This window comes from Eretmochelys imbricata, chromosome 1, assembly GCF_965152235.1.
Source record: "Eretmochelys imbricata isolate rEreImb1 chromosome 1, rEreImb1.hap1, whole genome shotgun sequence".
NCBI lineage: Eukaryota > Metazoa > Chordata > Testudines > Cheloniidae > Eretmochelys > Eretmochelys imbricata.
The window spans coordinates 66262216-66278134 of record NC_135572.1 but is presented as its reverse complement, the minus strand read 5'-3'; positions in this window follow the sequence as shown (position 1 = coordinate 66278134).

The window sequence follows — 15919 nt, the reverse complement described above, 5'->3', positions numbered from 1 at the left end:
GAGCCTGGAAAAAACAATTTCCAATTGTGGGCATTGAATGTGGAAGGAGACTGGGTCTAAGTCATTTCACAAAGTTGGTGAGACAGGAGAACATTCCCCCTGTGTCCACAGGGCAGAGGGGACTCGGTGCTTGCATCTCCATCTTCCATACCTCAGAGAGTGATATCAGCCATCCCTTCACAATATTCCCTTTGACCCTGGATAGCCAGTGATCAGTGAAGGGAAAGGGTTGTAGATGGTCCTGGGCAGAAAATGTATTGTCCACAACCCACCCCCAGTATGCAAACTTTATAAAGAAGGAAATACAGCCTCAAGCTGTATTGTCCTGTCAGCAGCTCCTGCTCCTGCTTTCCAGGAGGGGATTGCAGGGCAGCGGAAGTGCCCGGGAGGAATGGATTACTGGATAGGGGCCAGCAGTGAGACATAAAACCTTCACATGATTGGCCCAGGCCAATGGCTGATTCCAAAACATCCACTCAGATCTCAGAGGATGCGCAAATTTCCAGGCTTCTTGACAATTCTCTCAGGCAAATCCACATCCAGCCCCCAATGAGAGAATTCAGAGGAACCTTTGTGTGCAGAACCTCGCAGAGTTTCTCTCTCCCAGGATCCTTCCCATAGATTTTACCACTTAAGGCCATGACTTGTGCCCCCAAATCTCTGGCTGGTAGTTTAATAGGCTGAATACCTGCTCTAGGGAATATGGAGTTTTCTGAGGATTTCAGATCAGTTTGTGCGCTTCTCTTGGAAACCAAACTGCTTTTACAAATTGTTCTTTGTTCTTAAATATTATACAGTCACAACCAGATCTGTTGGTCTTGATGTTGACAACTTGCTGTATGACACAAAGGTTGGCAGCTGGGGCCTGATTCTCATTTACACTGAGGCAGGCTTATACCATTCTTGTAGCATAAAAAAATCCTTAAATTGGATGTAAATAAATGCACTGCCCTTTTATACAGCTAGAGTGATGTAAAAATGTCCTTAGTGTGACTGAGCATTAGGACCATAATTGCAATAATATACCAAGCACAAGAAAATACCCTAGAGGGAAACAATTTATTGAAAAGCAGAGTTGCAAAAATAGTTTCCATTTAAAATGTAACAATGCACTTTATCACAATATTTTTCTTATACTTCAAAAGTGTGCGTGTAGGATTGGTACAGTATATAGACACATAAACAGTTCAGAATCTGCACTAATCACACCTTTTTATTCTTAATCGAGGCGTTCTTTCATTTAACTTATCTATAGCATATAATTAGAGATCCCTGTAAGGCAGTAATTCATCTTGTAGGCACCTGACATTTCTAAACTTTTGAGAGTTATGGTGTCAGCCGAACCCCCTGAATGAATTACTGCCTTAAAACCACCTCTGTATTTCAGAGAGTGATCTTATAAATGCAGAAACCTTTATTTTCTTGGCAACCTTTTGTGGCATTTGAAATTTCTTTGTCTCTGGGCACTTTAAACTAATGTTTCATTAGTTGTTAAAATAGGGTAAGGTCTATGCTCTTTATTGATTACCAAATAAATTGTGGTAAGATACGTGTTTTTCTCCCTGGTACGTCACTTTTCCTTGTTTGTTTCTTTCCAGTTGTTCATTCTAGTTGGTATCTTTGGAGCACATACTGCAAGTCGCATTAGTAAAGATGAATGATATTGTTGCCCTATGCAATCTCACATTTGTTTTTTCCATGTATCACATTTTGATTTTTCAATACTGCTTTTAGTTGTGCCATTAGCCAAGCTTGACTTAGTATAATTTCTTTTGACAGTAAAACTACAGGTAAGATGCAGGTAATATAATTGTAATATTAATACTTACACAACATAGATTGCTGCATTATAGTCGGTAATAAAAACATGTTGAAGTGTTGTGAAAACACCTCATAGACTCATGTTCTGATCTTTGATAACCTTTATTTCTAGATAAAGGAGGTGTACAATGCTGTACCAGTCATAATGAGCCCCAGTTAATAAGGTGTTCTGCCAAGAGGGAGTATGATTCCAACCTGGATCTGAAACACTATCTCATCTATTCATCATTTCAGTTTCATTAACTATTGTGGAGATCAAGCTCCTTTACCTGGTGCATTTCTAACCACATTTATGCCAGAATGAGAACTCATTAGCATCCGTAAACCAAACAGACAAAGCAATTAGATTTAGCTATTGCTCTCATTTTAGATTAAATAACTTTCAAAGCAGGTAATGAGCACTGTTATGACTTTCATTTTTGAAAAAAAATTGTGTGTGTGTGTAAACTATATTTAGAAAATGTACACAGAAACTATGGAAAACTGATTGCATAGCTGGGTAGACTATTAATAGGGATTAATATATTTGATTAATTTAGTCTTTTTTTCTGTTAATGGATTATCTGCAAAGAGATCTGAATTTTCTAAATGAATCTATTTCTAGCCTATGAGTTGTCTTGGAATACTTCAAGATAGCTAAGTCTTTGACACTCTGCTAGTCATTATGGGTCATCTTCTGATACCCTTACTCAGGATGATTAAAGAATAAAATACTACTCATTTCCTTTCAAGCAAAAATGAGACCTTTCAAAATTGTTCACAGAAAAGTGAGAGACATCCATGTCTACCCCAGAAAAGCAAATAGCCCAGCGGTTCAGGCATTCACCTACTAATTGGGGAAATCAAGGTTCAAGTCCCTGGTCTGAATCAGGCAAAGCAGAGTCTCCAATATACCACTTAGTGCCCTTACCACTGGGCTATTGGTTAATCTGGGATGATATGACTGAGTCTGTAACTCTGTATTGGGCCAGAAATTCCATTGTGGACCTAAGAAATCTTCTGAACAAAAGTTTTGTCAAGACTGACACATTTCTGTGAATAGATCCAGTTTTGACAAATTGGCCATTTCTGATGAAAAGCCCTACATTTGACAAATTCCTTACCAGCTTTAATCCTCATTACAGTTGCTCCTTAAAAACTTACTCTTGCAGCATCACCTTAAAAAAAAAGTGACCGGAAATAAAAACAAAACAAAGATCTCCAACATTTAAATCAATCAGAGAAGTGTGTGCCTGAACTATTTTCAGAGTGGCAGCCGTGTTAGTCTGTATTAGGCAAAAAGAACGAGGAGTACTTGTGGCACCTTAGAGACTAACAAATGTATCTGAGTATAAGCTTTCATGGGCTAAAACCCACTTCATCGGATGCATGCAGTGGAAAATACAGCAGGGAGATATATATATATATATATATATACACACAGAGAGAACGTGAAAAAATGGGTGTTGCCATACCAACCATAGTGAGAGTAATCAGTTAAGGTGAGCTATTATCAGCAGGAGGAAAAAAAAACTTTTGCAGTGATAATCAGGATGGCTCATTTCCAACAGTTGACAAGAAGGTGTGAGTAACAGTAGGGGGAAAAATAAGCATGGGGAAATAGTTTTACTTTGTGTAATGACACATCCACTCCCAATCTTTATTCAAGACTAATTTAATGGTGTCCAGTTTGCAAATTAATTTCAATTCAGCAGTTTCTCATTGGAGTCTGTTTTTAAAGTTTTTCTTGTTGTAGTATTGCGACTTTTAGGTCTGTAATCGAGTGACCAGAGAGATTGAAGTGTTCTCTGACTGGTTTCTGAATGTTATAATTCTTGACGTCTGATTTGTGTCCATTTATTCTTTTACGCAGAGACTGTCCGGTTTGGCCAATGTACATGACAGAGGGGCATTGCTGGCACATGATGGCGTATATCACATTGGTAGATGTGCAGGTGAATGAGCCTCTGATAGTGTGGCTGATGTGATTAGGCCCTATGATGGTGTCCCCTGAATAGATATGTGGACAGAATTGGCAATGGGCTTTGTTGCAAGGATAGGTTCCTGGGTTAATGTTTTTGGTGTGTGGTTGCTGGTACTGGCCTGTCTCCCAAGTTCTGTGAGAGTGAAGTATTTTCCTTCAGAATAGGTTGTACAAATCGGCCGGCCCGCCAGGGGCTTTCCCTGCACAGGTTTGGGAACCACTGCTTTAGTACAATTATCCATGTTAGGCATTTGATCCCCTGGTGTCATATTCAGTCATATGACTACATGCATGGAGACTTCAGTCATTTAATTAAACACACGAGTGAAATGAGTTTGAATTATTGATCCAAATTATTAGCTAGTGAGAATGAAAATAACATGCATTATGCATGTTTGTGAATGATTGTACACATAGTAATCATATAATATGCAAGTTGTAAACCACTTTATTTTAAAACTGTATTAAGAAATAATATTGTCACACAGGTTAAAATATTTTTATGGTTACGGTTTCAATGCATGAAATAACAGTTTCCATAATGCTCAGTGACATTAAAATGGTACTGTATTTTGCTACAGAACTGAAACATAGGAATGCAAATACCATACAAAATAACCCAATGAGTGGCTAGGTTCACTACCTAAAGGCTCTCCTATAAGCAACTAATGTTTAAGAGACATCTATTTCTGGCTGTAGAAAGACCTGTCAACTGCAAATCACCAGGGTTATGAACTTTCACATTCCAGCATGATTTGCCTAATAACCAGTCAGTTAAAATTTAATCAGGCAGCCATTCAAATAGTAACAAACTTATTGATGAAGCACAGTTCACTGATTCCTTCTTAAAAAAAACCCTTAAATATAACCTTGAAAGCAAACACTATGGATGTGGTTCATATTTGTTTATGAAATCACATCAAAACGTCATTTTGCCACCCTTTGGGGGAAGAAAACTCCCCTCTCCCAATTTGTTTTTAAAACTGAATAAAATTCAAATCTAAACATAAAACTAGAAAACAACTATCTGTCATATCAAAAAACAGAGACTTCACAGACATACAGTAATCTTCTGCAAAGTAACCCCAAACACTGTCAAAACCCATCCTTATAATTCTGAATGGAGATGGATCTTGTTTAAAAGACCTCGTGATTGCCTGCCTGGGAACTGTATTCAGCTCCTTTCCAGAGCACATATTATATGCCAGCAGGAAAACAGCTTTTCCAGTGCTGTTCTAATAAAGTAAAATTTGTTTAATAGCTTAACATTTTTACTATTTCAGTTAAAAAAATGTTTAATGGAAAATTTGCCTTTTTGTCAGTTTTCTACCTGGCAAAAAATTAACACCATCAATGAACAAAAACATCCAGTGAAATAAAAAGGCAATTTAATTTAAAGTCAATGAAACAAAGAAACATTTGGTTTACACAGGCCACAATTAACTTGTGGGACTCATTGCCACAAAATATCATTGAGCCTAAGAGCCCAGAAGGATTAAAAAAGGGATTAAACATGTATAAGGATAATGAGAGCATCTGCAGAATATATCTATCTCTGTCTGTCTAGAAAGAGATGTGAACCTTCATAAGCCAATCTCCATCTCATTAGCAAGAAACTCCCTCCATGGGCAGGTTATTTGTAAACATTTACCACTATGGGTTTTTTTTACAACTTCTTTTACTGAAGCACCTGGTAGTAGGCATTATCAGAGTCAGGATACTGGACCTGGTATGGCAATTGGCACGTTCCTGTTTTTCTGAGTCCTACAGTATTAAACCTGAGCAACGTAGTCTTTTGACTTGCAGGTTGAAGAATAGGGTTTATAGCTAACTAACTTTGAGTTTTGCTTTCAAATCTGAAAAACATGACAACTAGTCTATATTCACAACACTAGTGGTAGTCTCTTGTGTTATTTCTGTCATTCCATCTGTTCCAGAAAAACTCTACAGAATTAAATAGGGCTGAAAGTCCAATACCAGTTTGTGGTCAACTTGACATTTAGGCTGCAGGATGGCTTCTGATGCCATTTCCAATGTGTCTTCTGTAAGTGTTATATCATAGAATGAGTCATTTGCCTGTCCTCCACTTCCTGTACTTATGGGTTGAGGTATAAGTAAAAGGTAATGAAGGTAATGCCACTCAAGGGGTGTCTAGTGATATGGACCTGTCTGAAGGTATGTCTATACTGAGCATCAATGACCACATGATGTATGTTTCGTGTAGCTGCTCACCACATTGAAAAGCTTGTGTCCACACTGCGATGTCCACACCACATAGAATCAGTGAAAGGCTCTGGCAGGGGAGAGACAGCAGGGAGCTGGCAGAGCCTCTTCCCACTGTCTCTCACCCGGCAGAGCCTTTCCCTGCTGGGGGAGATTTTTCCTGAGGAGGAGAGACTCTGGCAGTGGGATACTACACTGCTAAAATAGCAGTGAAGACAGGGAGGCACAGCTTGGGCAAGTACAGCGCATGTAGGGTATGTACTCGCATACATACCCACACACTTCAAGCATGTCCTTTATTCTACTTGCCTAAGCTGTGCCTCACCCATTACCCTACTATTTATATCCATGCTAGGGGGTTATACACGCCGCCTAAGAAGCATGTAGTGGAGACATATGTTAAGGGTTCAGGTGTGTCTTTACTCGCCTAAGGAGTGCCTCACCATCTACACTACTATTTTTACCTGTGCTGGGAGTGTGTGCAGTGTATCTACTTTACAGACTGCCAAAAGGACTGTGCAGTGTAGACCTATACTAGAATCATAGGAATACAGAGTTAGGAGGGACCGCGAGGGTCATCTAGTCTAACCCCCTGCCAAAATGCAGAATATGTTTTGTCTAAATCATTTGTTTTTTCTTCCCTATGTGTAGCACCTTACATTTTTCTTTCTAGAATTTCATTTTGTTGTCTATAACCCAGTTCTCCAATTTATTAAGATCCCTCTGAATTTTAGCTCTCTCTTCCAAAGTATTGGCAACCCCCCGCAAGCTTTGTGTCATCTGCAAACTTAATCAGTATGCTTTCTATTCCAACATCCAACATCCAGATAATTAATAAAGATATTAAACAACACCAAGCCCAGAACAGATCACTATGGAACCCCACTTAAGACATCCCTCCAATCTGACATGATTCCATTAATAGTTACTCTTTGTGGTTGTTTAACCAATTATGTATCTACTTAATTATAGTTCTGCTGAGCACACATTTCTCCAGCTTATCTATCAGACTGTCATGTGGGATTGAGTCAAAAGCCTTGCTAAAGTCCAGGTATACTATGTCCACTGCATTCCCCCTACCTACCAAATCAGTTACCCTATCAAAGAAGGAACTCAAGCTGGTTTGGCATGATTTTTTCTTGGTAAATCCATGCTGTCTGCTAGTGATTACTCCTTATCCTCTGTGTAGTCACAAACTGAATGTTTTATACATTGCTCTAATAGATTCCCAGCTACTGAAGTCAAGCTGACTGTTCTCTAGTGCCTTGGCTCTTCTTTTTTCCTCTTTTCAAGAATGAGCAGTATGTTAGCCCTTCTCCAGCCTTCTGGGACCTCTCTTGTCATCTGAGTTTGTAAATAGTATTGCCAGTGGCCCTGAAATATCTTCAGCTAATTTCTTCAGTACCCTCAGGTGAATAGCATCAGGCCTCACTGATTTGAATGTGTTCAAATTGGTCAGAAGATCTTTGATGTGTTCTTTACTTATCCTGATCTGCATCCCTTCTGCTTTATTGTCTATGGTAACTTTGCTTGTGGTCTGGTCACATGTCATTGCTTTGTGAGAGGACTGAAGCAAAGCAGGCATTGAGCAGCTCTGCCTTCCTGTCACCTTCCGTTACCAGTTCACCTTCTCCACTGAGCAGCAGTCCCACACTGTCCTTGATCTTTCTTTTTTTGTCTGACATATTTGAAGAACCACTTCTTGTTGCCTCTAACATTTCTTGCCGGCTGTAACTCAGTCTTTGCCTTGGCTTTCCTGATTTTTGTCTCCGCATGCTCGTGCAATTCCCAGGTATATGTACTTGGTGACATGCCCCTCCTTCCATTTCCTGTATGTATCCCTTTTGGTTTTTAGATAGCTAACAAGCTCCTTGTGCAGCCAGATTGTCCTCCTGCAGCTCTTCTTATCTTTCCTCTGCTTCGGAATAGCTTGATGTTGAACCTCTAGTATTATATCTTTTTAAGAACTGCCAGCCCCCTTTGACATCTTTTCTTCCTAATTCCTTCTTGAGTCATCTTTCTGATTTCCCTCCTCTCCTCCTTTCTCTGTCCTCCTTCTCTATTGCTGATGGTCTAGAACTGCTTCAGATGCAAATTGTGCAGATGTTCCTACCACACTTTTTTTTTAAGTAGGCTTTTAGAATTAATGCCCCTTTGTGGTTACCTCCTTCACTATTCCGCCATCTCTTCTGCACTAATAGCATATTGCATTGCTGATGTGCTGTGGATTCAATGAAAGAAAAATTCCTTTTGTTTAATACTGTGTTTTGTTTTGTTTTCCTTTAAGGCTGCCTAAAAATTGTGCATGTCACTATCAGGAAGTCCAAGCCTCTGTCCTCTCCCCAGTTTTTAAACATGAAAGTTTTGCCCTACAATTCACTTGGTAAAGTATAAGAGATTAGACTGTCCTTAGGACTACATTGCATTTAATGTTAGAACTTACAATATCAAATACAAATGTCACTAAGTATTAGCATTATGGGTCTGTGCATAGCTGAAAATTGCTTAAGGATATTTTAGTTACAGAAGTGTGAATCAGGCTGAAATAAAAGTAATAAGTTGTAAAACAAGGGCATAGATAGAAGATAGTGGGTGCCCTGAGTCTGTGGAAGAGCTCAGATGGAGTCTGAAATATTTGTTCATGCTGAGATCTTTGGCTCTATTTCATAGCCCAATAAATCACTCCTCCTGGACAGCACATTCACTTGATAAGCAGTGATGAGGATGATGCACTTGGGGAAACCAACCAAAACTCCAGACTGAATATGGAGGGCTTCTGGCCAAGTTCACTCAAGCCAAGACTGAACAGAAAGGGCAAAGGTGGCTGTCAGGGTTCCCTCCCCACTCTGAACTCTAGGGTACAGACATGGGGACCCGCATGAAAGACCCCCTAAACTTATTTTTACCAGCTTAGGTTAAAAAACTTTCCCAAGGCACAAATTTCACCTTGTCCTTGAACAGCATGCTGCCACTACCAAGTGCTTTAGACAAAGAACAGGGAAAGGACCACTTGGAGTTCCTATTTCCCCAAAATATCCCTCCTAGCCCTTACACCCCCTTTCCTGGGGAGGCTTGAGAATAAATAAGATGAGCACAAACCAGCCTTGGATTTTTAAGACCCAAAAAACCCAAGTATCCGTCCTGGAGAGTTCTATAGAACTTTTAGTTCCCCTTCCTCTTCAAATCATATGGCCAGAGCAGAAGGCTAAGCACTGATTACTGCCCTGTTTTACATGTAGGTACTGCCCCGATGAGGGGAACTCCCTCCCTTATGTGGCTCAGCCCATGTTCTCATGGAGATGTGTAAAAACATAAAGGCCATACTGGGTCAGACCAAAAATCCATCAAGTCCAGGATCCTGTTTTCCGACAGTGGCAATACCAGGTGCCCAGAGGGAATGAACAGAACAGGTAATCATCAAGTGATCCATCCCCTGTCGCCCATTCCCAGCTTCTGGCATATAGAGGCTAGGGACACCATCCCGGCCCATCCTGGCTAATAGCCATTGATGGACCTATCCTCCATGAAATTATCTAGTTATTTTTTGAACCCTCTAGTTCTTTTTTGAATGCATGTGATGCATGAAAAGGGGTGGGGAAGGATGAGGAGAGGTTTAATACTATGGTTCTACCTCTTGTACACACCGGTTAGTGGAGCTGACTGGTTACATATGTTGAGTATGTTGCATATCATACCTGCATTTATTGCAGTAGAATAACTTCTTATGCTTCTCCTGTGGCAATGCAGGGCTGGTCCAAAATGGCATAATCTAGCCTAAACTGATAATGCCCATTACTAGAGGTGGTAAATTATTGTCATTGAATTATTTATTTGAACAGCTTTGCAGTATTCCTTTGAATTATTTAGTAAACATTTTTTTTCATTACCCATATTATAAAATGAGGTGAATAATCTCAAACATATTCATCAAGTCAGTTCTATGCATTTTTTCCATAACTTTTGTCTTTCTTCACTCAGTGCTAGCATAGCATAGCATAATTTCCACCTGTTTAACGAAAGCTTACTGTGGTTGCAGTGAAGGGAACTCAGCCAGGGCTTGTCCCTCGGTGGGGTGGTGGGGCACCATACTGCCTCACTACACTCTCTGCTGGATTGGGGAATACGCAGTCTATGGCCCAGACCTTCAGGCTGGGTCCGTCAAGCAGTTCAGTATAAACCCAGGCCCTGGGTCAGGGTGGGGCAGCAAACAAACAGTCAGGGGCTCAGGCCCTCAGGCAGGGGTTGAGCCAAATAGTTCAGTATAACTATAGCATAGCTTGGACTTTCTCCTCGACAACTTGCTGCCTGTGGTGTGGCAAGGGCGTATTCAACTCCCGGATCACCACTTCAGACTCTGTCTGAATGGCATGGTGATCGAGGGTCGTATGGCCCAGCTGGGCAGTGAAAGTTCTGGGGAACGCCTGCAGGAGGCACTGGGTCTGCTTACGTTGCTCCTCGGTCAAGGTTTCTCCAAGCTAGGGTGCTGCGGAGTCCTCAGTCAGAGGTACTCGGGGGCCCAACTCAGGCTCCAGGGGGCAGCAGTTAATTAGAAGGCCCTCTCGCTCTTGCCAGGGCTTCAGGAGGTTAACATGATACCGCTGAGTTTTCTTATGCCAGTCAGGATAGTTAATCTCATAGGTGACCAGTCCAACCTTTTGGACCACCTCATATGGCCCCTGCCAACTGGCCAGTAGTTTTGATTCGCTGGAGGGAGGAGGAGCAGGACCCGATCGCCAGGTTTGAAATCGCAGACCCGGGCCTCCCAGTTGCATGTTTGGGCCTGAACTTCCTGAGCCCCCTTCAAGTTCTCCCGAGCTAGAGCTCCTGTCTGAGCGAGGCATTCTTGAAGCTGAAAGACGTACTTCAGAAGGCCCTGGGTTGGTGACGGAGCTTGCTCCCATGTCTCCCTCATGAGGTCCAGTAGCCTCCTTGGGCGACGTCCAAACAATAGATCGAAAGGGGAAAATCTTGTGGAGGATTGGGGTACCTCATGGACGGCCAGAAGCAAAGGCAGGAGCAGCTGGTCCCAGCGGCATAGGTCCTCTAGGGGAAATCTGAAGTTAGCATGTCTTTGAGGGTACAGCTGAACCATTCCACCAAGCCATCAGTTTGCGGGTGGTAGATGGAGGTCCGTAGCTGCTTAATCCCCAGGAGGTTGTACACCCAGGGGGAGAGATAGCTCAGTGGTTTGAGCATTGGCCTGCTAAACCCAGGGTTGTGAGTTCAATCCTTGAGGGGGCCATGTAGGGATCTGGGGAGTTGGGGACCGGTCCTGCTTTGAGCAGGGGGTTGGACTAGATGAGCTCCTGAGGTCCCTTCCAACCCTGATAGTCTATGATTCACACCTGCCATAGCAGCTTGGAGGTGAAGTTTGTACCTTGCTCAGTAAGAAGTTCCCGGGGTAAGCCCACCCGGGCAAAGACCTTCACGAGCTCATCACTGATGGTTCGGGCAGTGATGCTCCGTAACAGGACGGCTTCGGGGAAACAGGTGGCATAATCCACGATGACCAGCACATACTGGAACCCAGCCATACTCTTTGGGAGGGGGCCCACTAAGTCCATGACCACTCACTCAAATGGTGCATCTACAATGGGCATGGGAATCAGTGGGGCCTTAGGCATCCGTGGGGGAGCAGCCAGCTGGCATTCTGGACAGGAATTACAATAGTTCCTCACCTCCTGGTGCACCCCGGGCCAGAAGAACCATGTCAAAATTCGGGTAAGGGTTTTTTCATGTCCCAAGTGCCCTGCAGTTGGGATGTCATGGGCGAGTTTCATTACCACTCGTCGGTGACATTGAGGAATGAGCAGTTGGGTCTGGACCTCTCTGGTGCGGGGATCTCATTCCACCCGATAGAGACGGTCACAGTGTAACTCGAAACAGGGATCAGGGTCCCATCAACAGCCGCCAGCTGCTCATACGCTCGACCAAGGGTAGGGTCTTCCCTTTGGTCCCGGCAGAAGTCGATGCTAACCCATGCAGATGTCGGGGGGAGGGTCCTCGGGCTCTCCTCTCTGTCCATTGGGGTCCCTTTCCTCCCCCTCCTCTGCGTGGGTCTCAAGGCAGCCTCCTTCCAGTGCTGGAGTGATTTCCAGGCCTTCCGCGGCGTTCAAACAAAGGACCCCTGGGAAGTCTGGCCAACCATGTCCTAGGATCACGGGGCAGGCTAGTCAGTTGGCCTGCCCCCACACCATCAGCCGCATGACCCCATCCACTGTTAGCCAGTCTCAGGCACTGGCGTAGGGCTGTACATCGCCATGGATACACTGCAGCCGGATGGTCCCCAAGCGGGGGTCTGCCGAGAGGCCTACACTTTGGCGGATGAGGATCTGGCCACAGCCTGAGTCAATCAGGGCCGGGGTCGAGTGATCCTCAACAACTACTGGCACTGTGATCATGGTGGCCTGCGGCCCTCGGGCGCGGTTTGCCGCCGCGCAAATGTGCCGGAAACTGCAGTCCATCTTGGTCCAGTCCCGTTGCAAGTGTCCATATTTCCCACAGGAGAAACAGGGCCCAAGCTCTGGTTGTCCGGCCGGGCAGATGCTCCCCCGGGGCGCCTTGGGGGGCTTTGATTGGTCCTTCTGACCACTATCTCAGGGGTCTGAGGGGCTTGTCGAACCTGGCCCTGCAAAGGGTTTCGCAGTTCCATCTGGGCGCTCCCCTTTCTCTCTAGTAGGGTGGTCAGGACCTTGTGGATAGGCTCAAATAGCTGGTTCCACTGCAGCTTCAGCCACAAGGAAATCTTCCATTAGGATGATGGCAGCGGCTAAGATCACAAGCCGATGGCGGAGGACCCAGGCCCTTCCTTGTGGTGGGAGGATGTGGATGAACTGTTCCAGGATGACTTGCTGAGTGAGCTCATCTGGTGTTTGCCTCTCGGGCAGTAGCCACTGCTTGCATGCCTCCCTCAGCTCCTGGGCCACCAACCGGGGTCGAGTGCCCGTGGTGTAGGTCAGACTCCGGACCTGCTGCCAGGTTTCTGAGCTGACATCTAAGGCATCTAGAATTGCCACCTTTACCTGGGTGTAATCCCGTGCGTCCTCCGTGGATAGCCCCCGGTATACCGGTTGGGCAGTCCTGGTCAGATACGGACCCAGGAGGGTGGCCCATTGGTCGCGTGCTCACCCTGCGACCTGTGCCACCCTTTCAAAAGTCACCAAAAAGGCTTTGGGGTCATCCTCCGGTTCCATTTTGGTTAGTCGCACCGGTGCAGTGGGCCGGGGTGCCCTGGCTGCATCTCCCAGCTGGGGCTCCAGGGGCCGTGGCAATGCCGCTGTCAGCTGCTGTATGCATTGTTGCTGGAATGCCTGGTTCTGCACCCCCCAGGTCCCGAATCTGCTGCTGGGTCCTCAGTTGCTGGATGAGCTGCTGGTGGGTGGCCTGCTGCTGCCTTGGAGCTGGGCCGCCTGCTGTCACTCCTGGCTCTTCGTCAGGAGCTTAAAAAGTCTGGACATATCCATGACTCCTTCAGGGGACCATCCCCCCCGCCCCCCGACCTCTTCTCACAGCGGTCAAGGGCTTGTGCCCACATTCTCCACCATGTGTAAGTGAACTCAGCTGTGGCTCGTCCCTCGGCGGGGTGGTGGGGCACCACACCGCCTCACTACATTCTCTGCTGGGTTGGGGAATACCCAGTCTATGGCCCAGACCTTCAGGCTGGGTCCCGCAAGCAATTCACTATAAGCCCAGGCCCTGGGTCAGGTCAGGGCAGCAAACAAACAATCAGGGGCTCAGGTCCTCAGGCAGGGGCTGAGCAAAGTAGTTCAATAGAAGCCCAGTCCCCTAGCTTTAGCAACCAGGGGGAGGGGGAAACTGCCACCGGCGAGGTGGGTGGCAGGGGGGACGCAGGACCACCCACTCCGCTGCGTCCCAGCCCGGGGCCCTAGCAGCAGCCAAAGACCCGCTGCTGTGTCAGTGCGGATCCTGGCCGCAACACTCTGACATTGGCTCTGGCAGTGCTGAGCCAGACTGGGGTTGGCTGCCCCCGAGCTACTTCCAGACTCCCCCTTGTAGGGTACCTGGGTCAGGGTGGCGTCCTCGGAGGGTTCCAGCACCATGGGCTCCTCTGGGTCGCCGGTGAGGGGTAGACTTGGCAGATCCTCTGGGTAGCTGGCGAGGGGTAGGCTTGGCAGCTCCTCTTGGCGGTCAGCGTCAGGTATTGGCTGGTCCGGCCAGTCCTTGGGTTGGCTGTGGCTTGCCGGGGTCTCCTAAGCCGGAGCCAGGCCACGGGCATCTGACCTCTCTGGCTGCTGTCGCCCAACTGAGCTCTGGGGTTGGGCTTTTTTAATTCCAGTTGTGCACCTTGACCTCTTGGGGGCGGGCGTAGGATCCACTGGCTCCGCCCACTTTGGTGTCTGGGGAGGTTCTTCCCTCGACAGGGTGGTGGGGCACCACACCACCTCAGTACATACAGGTAGACCTAAAACTACCAGCTGAAAAGATTCAATGGGATACCCAGTCATCTATCCAGGAGTCAAGAAATGTTCAAAAAGAAGAGCTAAAATACAAGGATTTGAGGTGACATTTTCTTTCTTTCTTTCTTATAGTCATAAGTAAAACATCTGGACATAGACAGTGTGACAGAAAAATATTTAATCCAAATATAGCTCTGTAACAGAGTTTAGAGAGTAGCTATTCACCTTCCCTTTTCTGAAGAAGTGCTGGAGTTGAAGCAGTGTGGTCTAGTGGATAGAGCATTAGACTGGGATCTGGGAGACCTGAGCTATAATCTTAGTTCCCCACTGGCCTGTTGGATGATCCTGGGCAGGTCACTTTGCCTCAGTTTCACAGTCTGTAAAATGGGGGTAATGATTCTTTGCATCTTTGTAAAGTGCTTTCAGATCTGCTGATGAAAAGTGCTGTATAAGAGCAAGACATTATTATTCATTGAAGAAGCCTCTATTGAAGGGGTGGCCAAACTGTGTCTCGCAATCCACTTGCGGCTCTTTTACCATTAAAGTGCGACTCATGACGTCCCCCACCCATGCCCTCCCATTCTCCACTACCAGAAGGGGGCGGGGGGGCTTGAGACTTCTGCCTTGCAGTGGAGAGGTGAGTGGTAGAGGCTTCTTCCCAGTGGGGATGAGGGTCTCAGAACTTTAGGCCTGCAGGTCACACCTGCCAGGGCTTGGGGCTTCAGCAGGAGCAGGGCTGAAGCCCTGAGCACCAGTCCCCAGCGGGTATGCCTCGGCTCTCAAACTTCTGAAGATTGTTGTACGCGGCTTAGAGGGCCAGTAAGTTTGACCACCCCGGCTCTAGTGTATGCCAGGTTACTAGTCCATTATTGCATCAGAAGATTTTTATTTTATTTATTTATTTATTTACTTAAAGGGATCCAATGATCTAAGGTGAGAAGGGTATTGGTAGTACAGTGGGCTGAATGTCATGTGATCTTGAAGCTGCAAACACATAAATGCTTAAATTATTTTTACACGTGTGAGTAGCCTCACTGAAGCCAATGGGTATGCAGTCCTGCATAGGCATTTGCAAGATCAGAGCTTATATTTTAACAGTGACCTAGACTAATTCATGGTTTTCTGTCCAGTTGAGGAAGGCATGTTCCACCTACACTGTGAGAATTTTTTTTCTTTTTGCTACTGTGCACGTTTCATGCAAAATATTATATTTGCCATCTAAATGGGTGAAAAAACACTGTTTTGAAAGAAAGTGGTTGCAACCACTTTAATAGCAAAGAAGGCAGAAATAGCTGCATTGCAGTAAATGTTGGAGTAAATCTATTGCCATCTGTCATTATTACTTTAACCCACACAACAAGCTAGTGATGAGACAATCTCTTTTTGCTGCTGTTCTAGTACTTGGTAGTTTTCTTCCTTGCCCAAGAGATCCATCAATTTTTTTTTTTGAATGTGGATGAAAATGCTTAAAATTTACCTATTTATGATTGATGTT